At 41.9% G+C, this 13754-nt stretch overlaps 1 protein-coding gene across 6 annotated transcripts in view; it reads right to left on the bottom strand.

The window, feature by feature from the left end:
• The window catches only part of PPARG (peroxisome proliferator activated receptor gamma), a 177428-nt gene extending 164676 nt beyond the window's left edge, over positions 1–12752 (bottom strand). For 2 of the 6 annotated variants that reach the window (XM_078152209.1, XM_020981075.2), the window contains exon 1: positions 11228–11333. The gene's annotated coding sequence lies outside the window, so the exon portion shown is untranslated. Of the gene's footprint in view, positions 1–11227; positions 11334–12089; positions 12404–12509 lie in introns of those variants that run through there. The other 4 variants (XM_078152210.1, XM_020981077.2, XM_020981074.2 and 1 more) reach the window with 4 other exon arrangements.
• Between the last annotated feature and the right edge of the window lie 1002 nt (positions 12753–13754).

The following is a 13754-nucleotide window of genomic DNA, read 5'->3' as shown; positions in this document are numbered from 1 at the left end:
TGTTTAAGTATGCATCAGAAGGCTGTTGGAGTTCTTTTGAGACTGAGATATTGAGTACGACTTATCAACCAGAAGTTACTAATTTACTTAAATGTAGTATCCATATTTCTCCATTCTAGTCTCAAGCTAAATGCTAGGCATTTACAATACCAATACCATGAATCAAACAGTCCTCACTCACGAGGAACTTATATTCCAGTGGGAAAGAAAGCAAATACATGAGTATATACAGAATAAATACAAATAAATACAAAATAAATAGATACAAAGTAATTTGGCCAGAAGGACATTAGCAGTTGGGGGAATTTCGAGGTCTACATTTTGAAGACTGGGCTTGATCAGAATCAGGAAGGAAGGAAGGAAGGAAGGAAAAAAGGAAGAGGAATTCTATGAGGTAGAGGTAAGGAGGGAGTGAATTCCAGGAATGGAGGACCAAAAGTGCAAAGACTCATGGGACATGGAGTGCCACATGTGATGTATAGAAAGAAGGTCAGTTTGGCTGGATCCCAGCGCATGCGAAGAAGTGTAATGGCCAATGGCTGGAAAGATAGCCTGGGGCCAGCTTGTGAAGGGCTTTGAAAGAAAAACAGAGTTTATATTTGATCCTGGAGGACCAAGACTATCTGAATGCCTTTGATCTGATTCCTGGCTCACCAAGAAACCTGATTACGATTTTAGTTTCTCAGGTGCTCTGAATTACACACATGTCTATTCTCATCATTGGGAAGGCATACATCTCATTCTAAATAAATGCAATGCTCTTCTAGCTTATAAATCAGCATTTCATGAGTTATTGCTGTGAATCAATTCCACAGTGCCTGACACTCCACTCCCACTCCGAGTTAATTGATAACAATCAAGTTTCTAAATATGAAAAGCTGAGAACCAGACCTTGAACTCATCCATGGCCACATCACCAAAATATAAGCACTCTGGGAGGCTCTGCCTCAGCAGACAGCCAAATGGTACCTAGCTCCCTGCAGCCCATCTCCCCATTTGCATTGCAATGCCACTAAGTTCTTCCAGATACCAAAAAATCACATCAGATGGATGACTACAGAAAGGCCTATATGAATAGGCAGGAAACAAAATTAATGGCAGCTGAGTTTGGACAGAGATAGATGGAAGGTTGTGCTAAATGGAAAAGAATACAAGTAATATTTTAAAAAGGAGGAGTTCTGAACTCATCAGTTACAACCCAGAAATGGGATCTAGAATCACCACTGACTCATCTTTCTATGATTGCTCTGGCCAAAAGAAGGGCCAGAGCGTCATCTGGAAAGATACTAGGCAATGAAAACTAAAATTCCAAAGCATGATTGTTGTATGAAACTGTATTGTTTCCAATTAGTTCCTAATGCATCAGGAAAACATGGAGTAAAATGATCCTGTAACACACCTATGTTTTCAATCTTTGAAAGCAGATTGACATGTTTATTTTGATAAAGCCTGTCTCGTTATCGACATACACATCATTCATGCTTTCCGCCTTTCTCATACACGTGCAGGTTAATATTCACACTAGCTATCTCAACCCCCCCCCCCCCCCCCCCCCCCCCCCCCCCCCCCCGCTTGAAATACACCTTTTAGAATTTCTGGCTTCCTTCAAAGCTCAGCCCAAGGACCACCTCTTACCAAAGACCTATCCTGATCAGCTCTTTATTCAAGTTACTACTCCTCACCCCTAAAATGACTTTTGATATTATATATTTACTTGTATGTACTTGGAGATCCTCCCTCCACCTCCCACCCCCAATTTAAGTTCCTTGTGGGCAGGGATTGTTTCAATAAGTCAACAAGTATCATGAGTGCTTACTATGTGGCAGGCATAGTGCTAAGCACTAAGGATACAGAGATGCCCAAAACTTCCTGCCCTCAGAAAGCTCACATTCTAACAGGAAAAACCAAAGTGAAAAAAACTGGGCACATACACAATATATACGGCGTAGATAGAATGTAATCTCAGAGGGGAGAGCATAAAGAGAGGGGGTTGGGAAAGACTTCCTTCTGTAACCCCAACACAGCACTGTGGAACACAGCAGATGTTTAATAAATGTTGAATGAATGTATGACATAATATACGTTTGCATATAGATTTTAAAAAGAGGTAATTATCAACTGGCAGCACAATTACCTGTCAGTTCAGCAAGATAGGACTTTGGGATTCTTTGTCTTAGATTTATAGGCTTTAGTCTGACTAAAGTGTAAAAACAGAATGAATGACTTGCAAGTACTATGCTTAGTCATGGAGGAAGATGGCAACCCTTTCCTGTATGTAACATACAACCTGTCAGTCTGTTCACAAAAAACATGAGACTGCTTTTGAGGTAACTGTCTCATTTTTATTTCACAGAAGCATGTGAATTTGCTCTAATCATTTGAGAAAAAAAATAAATGAAGCAAATGTTGCAATTATTTGGTGGAACAACTTTATAATTACAGCTTTTACTAATAACAGAATCACATAGAAGAGAAAGAAAAGAAGAAATGAGAAAGAAAAAAGAAGGAAATATTACTAGTAGCTCCATATTTTCAGTTAAAAAGGAAGGAAGGAAAGAAAGAAGAAAGGAAGAAATAAAAAATTTCTTGAAAAAAACTTCCTTAAAAAATAAAAAAGGAAGAAAGGGAAAGAGAGGGGCAGCTAAGTGGCACAGCGGATAGATAGAGTACGGATTCTGGAGTCAGGAAGACAGGAGTTCAAATCTGGCCTCAGACACTTACTAGCAGTGTGTTCTTGAGCAGGTCACTTAACCCAGATTGCCTCGAAAAAAGGAAAAAGAAAAAGAAAGGGAAAGAGAAAACATAGCACCAATAGCTATAACTCTTCAGTCCCCTTTTTTCCATCATAAAAACTTAGACAGGGTTAAAAATGATGGCCTAATTTTTGTCCATAAGAGAGCCATTTTAAAAGATTGGACAAGCTAAAGCTGAAGTGTTGTCTTCAAGGTCATGGAAAAAGTCAAAGGCAGAAGTGAAGAGTGAAAACAGAGATAGTTCTACCCCACACATTGGTCACTAGACCACAAACCCAAATTGAATATTCCTTAGGCAAACTAATACTAGGAAATAGTAAACTGTATATGTTCAGATGTGGGAGATGAAATTTCTAACTTCTGTTATTCCATGAGAGAGAAAAAGAAGTGTAGAGAAAAGGAGTATATTTCACCCCTCAATGTTTTCCAATCAATCAATAAATATTTATTAAGCACCTACTATGGATCAGGGACTGTGCTAAACCTTGGGGATACAAAAAGAAGCAAAAGACAGTCCTTGCCCTCAAGGAACTTACAATCTAATGCATTTTTTCCAATTGGCCTTTTAAGCCTAGCCCTAGGGAAAGTTGTTAAGTAAAGAAATCTTCCCCTTTTTCTCCCTCTCACAACCATGGTTTTGTCTCTCAATCCTAAAGTTTTTAGAGAAATAGAAGATAAATGGTATTAAAGTCTGAAGATCAGGGTCTGAATCCTGGCTGTACTTGCTGTGATCTTGGGCAAGGCACATAACATTTAGGACCTTCAGCTTCCTCATTTGTAAAATTCCTGGTGCAAATTAGATGATCTCCTTCAGAAATTAACCCCAGGATACAAAAATGGGCCATAATTTTAAGGTGTAAAGTATTTGCCTTCCAACAAGGGGCTCTAGAAGATGGAAAACCCTCAAAGGAAAAGCTATAGTGCAAAGACAGGTGGTAGGGTCCATATTTTCAAGGGGCTGGTGAGAAAATTTCATTCTATTCCCATCTGACCAATGCCTATGATCTGAAGGCCATTCAATCTGGTGCTGAGACTGCAAAAATGAAATGATACAGTCCCTTCCTTTAGGTAGTTTATAATCTAATAATCAATTGATCAATGGGCATTTATTAAGCCCCTAGCATGTGTCCAGCATAACAGTGGATAGAGGGCAGGCCTAAAGCCAGAGAGACCTGGGTTCAACAAAGACAGAAGTCAAATCCTGTCTGTCTTAAAGGGGCTACAGTCTCTCAAATATAATGAAAGTCAACTGTAAGCTCTGGAGGTCCTTAGTTCTTTTCAGCTAGATTCAAATAGACTCTTAGAAACCCCAATTTATACTCTACTTCCCTGAGAGCCTGACAAAGCTGCTAGAAAGCTCAACTTTGGAATCAGGAAGACTTGGGTCTGAATCCTTCCTCTGACAATAGCTGTATGACCCTAGTTAAGTTCCTTCACCTTTCTGAGCTTCAATTTCCTTATCTGTAAAATGGAAGTACTAATACAACCTACTTTACAAGGCTATTGTTAGGAGTCTCAAATCAGAGAATGTATTTAAAACACACTGCAAATCTTAAAATGTGTGCTGTAATAACCAGGTGCTGGCCCGGCCATAATACAGCCTAGGCTGGGACAAAGTTCAGGGGGTTTTCTTATTTCTCCATCTCCGTGGCATCTCCCTCTCAGGTAAAATACTGTGAAGAATTTCTCTCGACAAGTATACGTGAATCTGAGTTTCTGTCTCCTATGACGAAAAACTGCCTTCAGTGAGTTTCACTTATATCTAACAATTCTCCCAGAAAGCCTGCTATATGACTTCACAGTTGTGACCTGAACTTCCGTGACCCACACATCAAAACTGGAAAGAACTGGATTACTTTGCTGAGCCCTAAACCAAATCAAACCCAATATTCATTATTTTACTGAACTACAAATTAAACAAAAAAAAATAGGTAGTGAATCAGTTCATACTAGAAATACCCCGATCTATTTCCTAAAATGATTGAGCTGAAACATTTTTATACACTGCTTCCATTTGCCAAACTGACTATAAATCAAATCACTATCATATGATTCGGGTTCTTGCTTCCAAAGTTACATTTCTATCTGTATTGATTCTGGTAGCATTAGCTGATGAGGTCATCTCTTCCTGTCACAAGAAGGGTACTGAGAAGTTTAGGAAAGGACCTTCCCTTTGAGAATTTTCTGGCTCATCTATGAAATGATCCATTGGATACAGAAGCCCTGACTTCAGCTAGGTTGAGTGGACTTAATAAGCCAGTGCTTATCCAGTGCCTATGTGCCAGGCACTGTGTTAGGTGCTAGGGATACAAAGTGAGAAAGCCAAAAGAAACAGTTACTGCTCCCAAGACGTTTATTTATCAGAGAAAACAATCTGTGCACAGATAAATACACAAAATACAGATGAAGTAAATATGAAGGGGTATTTTTTTGGGGGGAGGGAAACAGAGGGGAACAAAAACAGTGTAAATCACATAGGGGGAAATTAACCCTGAGTCTTGAAGGAAACCAGAGATTCCAAGAGGCAGCATGAAGGTGGCAGAGCATTCCAAGAATGGGGAGTTGTGTCTGTAAAGGCATCCATCCCAGTGGGGATTGGAACCTCTCAGAAGGAAAATAGAGCGTGGGCCAATTTCTCAGTAATGCAGTGCCTGAGAGTGAAGTAAATAGAGCCTGAAATGCACCAGAATTGTTGGAGCCAGGTGAGATAGGGAGCCATGGTGGCTTCTAAGCAGAGGGGGCATATGATCAGATCTAGGCTCTAGGAACCTCTGTTTGGGAGGCTATGTGAAAGTTGACTTGGAGGTGGGGAGAGCCAGGAAGCAGCAAGACCGATGGAAAGGTTCTGGTAATAGTTTAAAAGCCTGAGTCTGTCCCCTTCTCTCTGCTGTGTAAACAGAGGGGAGCAGATGCAAGAGAAGTTATAGAAGTAGAACCTATGAGATATGGCAACTGATTGGATGTGGAAGATGAGGAAGAAGGAAGACTACAGAATAACTCTGAGGTTTCATATCAGGGTGGCTAGAAGGATGGTCATCCTTTTGACCAATTAAGTGGCATCAATGGACAGAGTACTGGGAGTGCCATCAGGGAGTCATTGTTCAATCTTTTCAGTCAAGTCCAAATCTTCATGGCCCCATTTGGGGTCTTCTTGGCAGAGATATTGGAGTGGTTTGCCTTTTCCTCCTCTAGCACATTTTACAGATGGGGAAACTGAGGCAAAGAGGGCTCAGTGACTTGCCCAGGGTCACTCAGCTAGTAAGTATTTGAGGCTAGATTTGAACTCAGGAAGCTGAGTCTTCCTGGTTCCAAGCCCAGTGCTCTATTCACTGCACCATCTAGCTGCCCCTAGTCAGGGAGAATTAAGTTCAAATCCTGCTTCAGAAACTTGCTAGTTGTGTGACCCTGTGGAAATCACTTCACCTGTCTTCCTCAGTTTCTTCAACTGTAAAATGGGCACAATCATAATACCTACCTCCCAGGGTTGTTGTGAAGATTAAATGAAATGACAATTTTAGTGTTTAGCATAGCACTTGGCACAGAATTACAAAGTTGGTGCTTAACAAATCCTTCCTTCCATATCTACAAGAACCTTCCCATCCCAACACACACTGTCCCGTCCTTCCCCTCCCTTTGTTTCCCTCTGCTCAGTTTTTTCCTTGGTTCCCTCACTATTCCTGAGTACAGTGGTGGTATGGCCAGAACAGTTTAATCTTGGCCTCAGAGGCTCAACTTGAACTCCTTTATTCATTCCAGGACAGGAATTCCCCTCCCCTCCCTTCCCCCAAATAGCATTTCTACCTGGAAATTAGTGAAGGGTTAGGGAGATCATAAACTCTGAGGTCACTAAGGAACCATTCAGTAAACTGTTTCATCTCACACACTCCCATTTTCTTGGTACATGCAATTCTTAAAATTCATTTAATATTAAAATGACTTTGTATGATTCATAAAGAAAAATTCCAAGTTTGTTGATTAAAAACAGTCTGTTCTTCTAGGGGCTTCTGCTATAAAAACAGACCACTGTGACAAAGGCACAATCTTTTGGAGTCTTCACAGGAATGGATGAAAATCACTACTAAAAAAAAAATCAATGATCAAAAAAATGCTTCTTGTAAAACTAAAATACGAAGTTTTAATTTTAATATGAGCAAATTCCAAAATGTCATAATGCAATGGGGATTACAGACTCAAATCAGGTAATATTTGAGATACTATTCCCAGACAACCTTTTCTTCAGTAATGTGCTATAAACTGGTCACAACAGGCCAATCTATTTCTAGCTAATTTTCTTGTTAATGATCTCAATACTTTGCATTTGTATTCATTCTAAGTAGTAGGAAATGAACTGACTATAAGTTGAGCACACAGCAAGCATCCTTCCATAATACTGATTGTAATGAATTTCTGGGCCAAGGTCACATCATTCAAGAAATGTTTGCTGAGGGGGTGTTAAAGTCACACCCAGGAGCTAGAGGAAGCCTCTTAGGCACCTACATTCAGCAGGGACTATTAAAATGGGCATTGACTCTGAACAACACTTTCTTTAGCAGATCTAAAATGTTTTCTTCCTCAGAATTAATTTATTCTAAATTAAGAAATCATTTGGGCATTTAAAAAGCAGGAAAGATCATTTTTCTTTTCCAGTCTATAAGTGAACAGGAAGAGGAAGGTGAAGATTGAGTTAGCTGCAAAACACAATATTTTAAGTTTCACAGATTGCTGAACTGCTGAAATAGTCTATTTTAAAACCCCAGTTATATCTTAAAAATACACATCTTACATTCATAACTCAAACGGTTATTATTAAAGAATCAATATGTTTGTTTTATTAAAGTTATTGTTGAAAAATAACAAGAATATTTATTTCTTACTTGTGCTAAGTAAAAGAAATTAATGCATCTTTTGTTATAGGAAAAAAGTTATGGTTCTTTCTAAAACCGGGTGTCCCAGAAGTCTTAGTGCTGCGTTAAACTGTTAGAGCTAAGGGTGCTAAAGCTATTACCGATTGAAATCACACTGAGACTTTTGGGACACCCTGTAAATCATGGCGAAACTCAGAATGGTTTGTTTTTCAGTGAAATACATATACCTACTTCAATTAGCTCCCTTAAATAAATAAATAAATAAATGAATGAATGAATAAATATATAAATAAATAAAGCTTTCATCTTTTGATGTACCTGAAAAATTAATGTAAAAAAAAAATCACTGTTTTAAAATGAATAAGTACCTTCCCCAAAAGTAACCAAAATCTGCCTCTGTAAATTTTGTAAATGTTCAGGAAAAAAAATGCCATGAAGGACTTCAAAATCAGAAAGCCTCTATAACTCCCTGTTTCCGATATCCCTCAATTCACAAATTCACATCACCAAAATCGTTACCTGTTAACAAAAGTTCTGTAATATACTGACATTAGCCATGGTTGCCAAGATGAATGTTATTCACCATTGCTGCTACTATTTTTTGTGGTCAAAAAAGTTTGATTTCTATCTTAAAGGGCTTTTGCAAATAAACAAGGCCATTCCCATTCACTCATAGGATTTAAGCAGACCAGATTAAAAGGGATGTTAGTCCAAATTTGTGCTCAAGTAAAGGTCATTTTCCACTGCTCTTATTACTTTATTGGTGTAACTGAATAGACTTTTAATAGGGTCAAACTTATATTAAAAATTCAACTCTTTTTGTAGGATATGAAAGAGGGCCTCATTTAGTAGTGGTTCAAATCAACTCTTCCTCTCGACACTAATTACTCACCCAAAGAAATAAGATGAGACCTCAGCATTCAGTCTATCCAATTTACTACAGCTTGTTAGGATGGCTCCCAAATGGTAAAAGCCCGAATTGTACTTCCAATTTCAGGCGAACTAAAATGAGGGAATCTTTCTTTCCTAGTCTCTGTGTATAAACACAGCTGAAGACAATAATGGATAAAGAGATGGGTAAAAATACATTAAGGATGCAGATTTTAAGCAGTGAGTATAGGCCTCAACGTATAAAACACTTGAGAGCATTGTAACTTTTTGTTTCATGAAAGACTTCTTTGTTACTAATGCTATGTATTGTTTATGACCTAAAAGTAACAGAACTATAATAATACATAATTATATAGAAATATCTCTAATTCTTCTCTGAATACTTAACGAATTAGGTGGCTGAGAAGAGAGTTTGCAAACAGACTTCTCAGGAGAACAGGGAGCAAGGTATGTGTTCACAGTTCACATAGCTTATTGGCAAAGGGAGCCAGCCTCATGATGTATTTCTGATTCATACCCCTAAATCAAACTTTTTTTTCCTGGTATAAATTTAAAATGTCCTAGGGACTTTGGAGTAGCACTGTAATTTTTCTACAAGTAATTTATCATTCTTTTAAAATAAATAACACTGAAATATATAAGGCAGCAAAGACCTAATTTCTAAAGAACAGGAAACTAGCTCTTTTCAAAGAAAATGCTACATTTATCATTTAAAACTGCAATTCCAAAAATTGTTTTCCAAGTAGCTGAATTGTGAAGATCTAATAAAAGAGGTAACACATGTCCATGTTTTGGTTTTAATAAAGTTACAGATTGGTTAGGGGGTTCTTTGGGCTTTTACAGAATCCAAACCCACTCTCCTCATCCCAACATGGTCAGGCTGGAATCTGACTTAAGCAATGTTAGAGAAATGCTTTTCCCCCCTTTTTCTTAAAGGGGGTCATTTTGTCTCTGAAACTATAGAATATAATTTCTACTTTGAGCGGCTTCCTGTTTTATTGATGCCAATGTTAGTTTCAATAATGCTGGTTTTACTGTGCTTCTGGTTAAAAACTAGAAAACAAAGGGCTGAAGAGGAATATTTGATAAAAATCTAGTATCAGAGCAACAGAAGTAGGGTTTTTCCTATATCATGTAGCCAAAAAAAAAAAAGCTATGCTAGTCCCCAGCTGAGTCTTAAAATTTAATATACCCATCTAGTTTGAAAGTTATCAGCAGCATGCTGAATATCATATATCATTTGATTTAAACAAAGGAGGAAGAAAGTCATTTGTGTAAAGTATATGTTATGACAAAAGAAAAATGTGTAGTAATATTTTTGCATTTTCCTTGTTGACTGGTATGTTCCTGATTGAACTGTACAAACGTTTATTAAGCACCTACTGTTAACTAAGCTTTGGGAAAAGAAAGATGACAGGGTATTTTGCCCTCAAAGAGTTTATGATATAGTGAAAGGGGGTTGATTGACTCTAAGATATACAAATAACCATGATTTAAGGGAGAAAATGGCCTCAATTGAGTCACATTATTCCGACTCTCAGGTTGGATGGGGACAGCAGAGGTCATCTGGCCCTACCTGTATCTGGGTAACAGTCCCCTGTACGACATATATAACAAGTATCCAGCCTTTCCCTGAAGACCTTCAGGGGAGGAGAACATAGCCCTTTTTACTTTGGCTTAAACTGTCAAGAACTTTTGTTCTCTTATCAAGTCTCAAATTCTAACTCTCCAAAACTTTTCTTAATTACCCCTTCAGCTCTACAACTATGATTTAGTAATTATAAATATTTAATTTCTCATGTAAAATTGTCTATTACTGCATCAGAGCTAAAACCGAGGCTACTCACAAAAATGGAGAACTCAAGACATTTTATTGCATCAATAAGAAAAATCCTAAAATTTGTCTAGTATTATTTACAAGAAAATGAATGATCGATGTATAATAAAAAAAACCAAACACCTCAAGGTGTTTTTTTTTCCCCTTTCGGTATTACAACCAATGATGTGGAGGCTGTCTGTCCATCATTTTATTACAGTATTAATTTTCAAAAGTAATTTCCCCCCTGATATTTCTATCAACACTCATGTCCAATTTCTAATGAGAACAAGGAGTTAGCTCTACATTGCCATATAGCTATGCTTTCAGATCAGAGAATGATCAGTTTACTATGGACAAGAGGGCTACAGGGCACCTGAAGTCCACTGTGGTCAGGCAGTACTTTGTACAGGGTCCCTTTTATGAATAAGTAATTCATTGATCTCTCCACAGAAAGAAACTTTCTTTTCACAACTTGTAAAAAAAACCAAAACCACACATATGAAGTGAAAAGTAGCAAGACTGATAAATTAATATACTTTAATTAAAATATGCCCGAAGTCAATTACCCCGTCCAAGTGTTCAATAATTAATTTAAGCAAATTACCAAAAGAAATACACCTATGCATTTTGGCCCTAAGCTCATTAGGCAAAGTTACTTTAAAAGCCCTTAATGTTTCCAGATCAAAATAATAAATATTACAAGCCCAAATAGTACTACAGTTCAATATTACCAGAACATTACTATTGACCACTCTGATTTTATGGACTAGTGGTCTCAGCAGTACCATTCCTGGGCTTCAGCCGACTCAGCTTTCAATAACTATTGCAAATGCCAAATGCTCCGCAAACTTTCTCACCAAGGCATTTCAAGAAAATGTCGCTGATGCGAGCTGACTCACCCAAGTTGTAGAAGTTAGTAACGTAGAAGGTGCCGACGCAGCCCTCCTACCCCTTCTGATCAAAGTGGAGTAGCTGCTCCTCCTCTTTACCTGACCCCATATAAAAGCCATGACTCGGTGACTCCCAGTTTCCGGCTCTTTTTCCCTGGCCCCTCCCCAAAAGCCAAGGCACAAAGTACCACATTTCTCTTCTTCACTCACACCCACCTTCCACCCCCAGCACCAAGGGACCTGTCATCTCTGTTTACCTGACCGACCTCGTTTCCCCCACAAGAGTCTAGAGGAGCATAGCCTGATGCTGTCCCGCGCCCTGCCCACATGGCATCGAGGGACTCAGCTTGGCAGCACTGGGCACACTTGGGAGCTTCTAGTACCAGCATGTTCATCCTGCTGCTGGGAAGCAGGCTTGGCATCCCTGGGCCCCTCCTGCCCCGTGCATGCTCCCTGCACTTCGTGAGGTCTGGCGGTTGTCATCACCTGTTCCTCCCTGCACTACTACTCCACGGCAGACCTGACAGACCGAAAGACAGTCAGACAGAGAGACAGATGCTCTGTTCCCATGCTTAGGTCGGCAAGGCCGGGGGGAGCCACTTGCATGGCGTCCGTCCTTCATACACGGCATGTAGTCCCCAGAAAACTCCCCCCCCAGTCTCAGGGGACACCGACCACCCTCCCCCAGCCCTCCTTATTCCAGGGCACTCAGATTCAGCTACCTCTGACCCCAGGTCCTTTAAGTTCTACGACCCCTTTCCAAGGACACTTAGCCGCTTGTCCTCCTTAGCCCTGGAGCCAAGCCTCGGTGTCCTCTCTCTTCCGTGACATACAACCCCAGGGCCCCTTATCCCGAGCAGGGGACACGCACCCTCCGCGTCGTCCTCTCGGCCCAGAGTCTTCTCAGCCCGGGCCACATGAGCTGCGAGTCCCTTTTAGTAACACGGGCACACACAGCCCCGCATGCCCTTAAACTCGGGCCACTAGGCACGCCTATGAATCTTTATCCCAGGACATCTAGGTCCGTGACCCCCGTAGTCCGGGACACAGCAGCCAAGTAGGGAGCCCTGATTCCAGAACTCTCAACTGAGCTAGTGTTCCTGGCCCCAGGACACCCAGCAGCGTGAGCGCCCCTGCCTGCGGGACACACAGCAACTTGAGTGCTTCTGGCTACAGGACACCCAGAGGCGTGAGGGCTCTTGGCCCCAGGCACCCAGCCCCAGGCTGCTTTGGACAGCCCTCTCCCCAGTTCCCCGCGGCCCGCGGCCCAGCCCAGCGGGGGCGCTCTGACCTGAGGGCGGGTGGCGTCCCTGGCTCCCAGTGTCCGCCCCAGCTGAGCCGAGCCAGACCCGGCAGCTCCTGTGGCTGTGACGGCGGCTGCGGCTCCGAAGTGTCAGCGCGCTCTTCCTGCCCGACCGCCAAGTGGGGCCGGGGCCGGGGCCGGGGGTGGAGGCTGGGAGCAGGGTCCTGGACTGGGAGGGGGCAAGGAGGGAGCAGAGGGGAGGGGAGGAGGAGGAGGAGGAGGAAGAGGAGAAGGAGGAGTAGGAGGGGAGGAGGAGGAGGAGGAGGAAGGGGGCGGGAGAGGGGGCGGTGCGCAGGGACCTGCGCTCCCCGCGCGCTAGCTGCTCTCTGGCTGGCTCGCTTGCTCCAGTAGGGAGCCGCTTCCGACACAGCACTAGTCCGGGGCCAGCCCCGGCAGCGCTCTGGTCTGCTCGGCTCTCCGGCGGTCCCCGCCTCCGCGATGGGTCCAAGGCAGCCCGGAGTAGGGCCGCGGACAGCTCAGCCTCCCAGGAAAGACCCTACCCCCCACCCACCCTGGGGAAATAACTTTGGGGTCGGGGTTGCACAGGCGGGGCAACAACTCGGCTTACCTCCGGAACCCCCGGAGAGCCTCCGAGGGTCCTGGGAGTGGAGAGAAGGGCAGGGCAGAGTTGGAGAGGCCGGGGTAGGGACTTTGCATCTGGAAGAGAAAACCGGGTCAGAAGCGCTCCAGTTACTTAAGTCTTAAATTGAGTAATATCTGTTACACTGAGCAAGAATGGAAGCTCCTTGGGGACAGTCATATTTAGACTGGAAGCTCCTTGGGGACCGATAAACTGGAAGCCGTTTGAGGACCGACCCAGACTAGTAGCAGTGATTCCCAAACTCTTCTTGCTTCCTGCATAGTAATTTTCTTTGTAATGAGGGACTTTGTGGGGAGAGTCGGGACACTTAAGAATGCGCAAGTGCAGTCATGCAAATGCAAAGGATTGCTGGGGTTTGTTGTATACAATTTAAGGGTCTAGAACTTTGCGAATGCAATTGTAAATTCCAAAAGATTCCCTGCTCCCTTAGCGAAATTCCTTCAGGGCATACTCATTTGGAACCCCGGCACTCGCAGCTCCTCCGCCACATACCTCTTAATTCCTTCTGCACAGGTTTAGACTGGAAGTTCCTTGAGGACTGCAAAGCAGTTTTAGGCCAGAAACTCCTGGGGGACAAACTTAAACCAGAGATCAACTTAGAATTCGATTGGCCATTCCTCAAAGACAGACAG

The sequence above is a fragment of the Phascolarctos cinereus genome, unplaced genomic scaffold, assembly GCF_003287225.1.
Source record: "Phascolarctos cinereus isolate Bilbo 61053 unplaced genomic scaffold, phaCin_HiC Scaffold_4;HRSCAF=312, whole genome shotgun sequence".
Classification (NCBI taxonomy): Eukaryota; Metazoa; Chordata; class Mammalia; order Diprotodontia; family Phascolarctidae; genus Phascolarctos; species Phascolarctos cinereus.
This window is presented reverse-complemented; position numbering and strand designations above follow the sequence as displayed.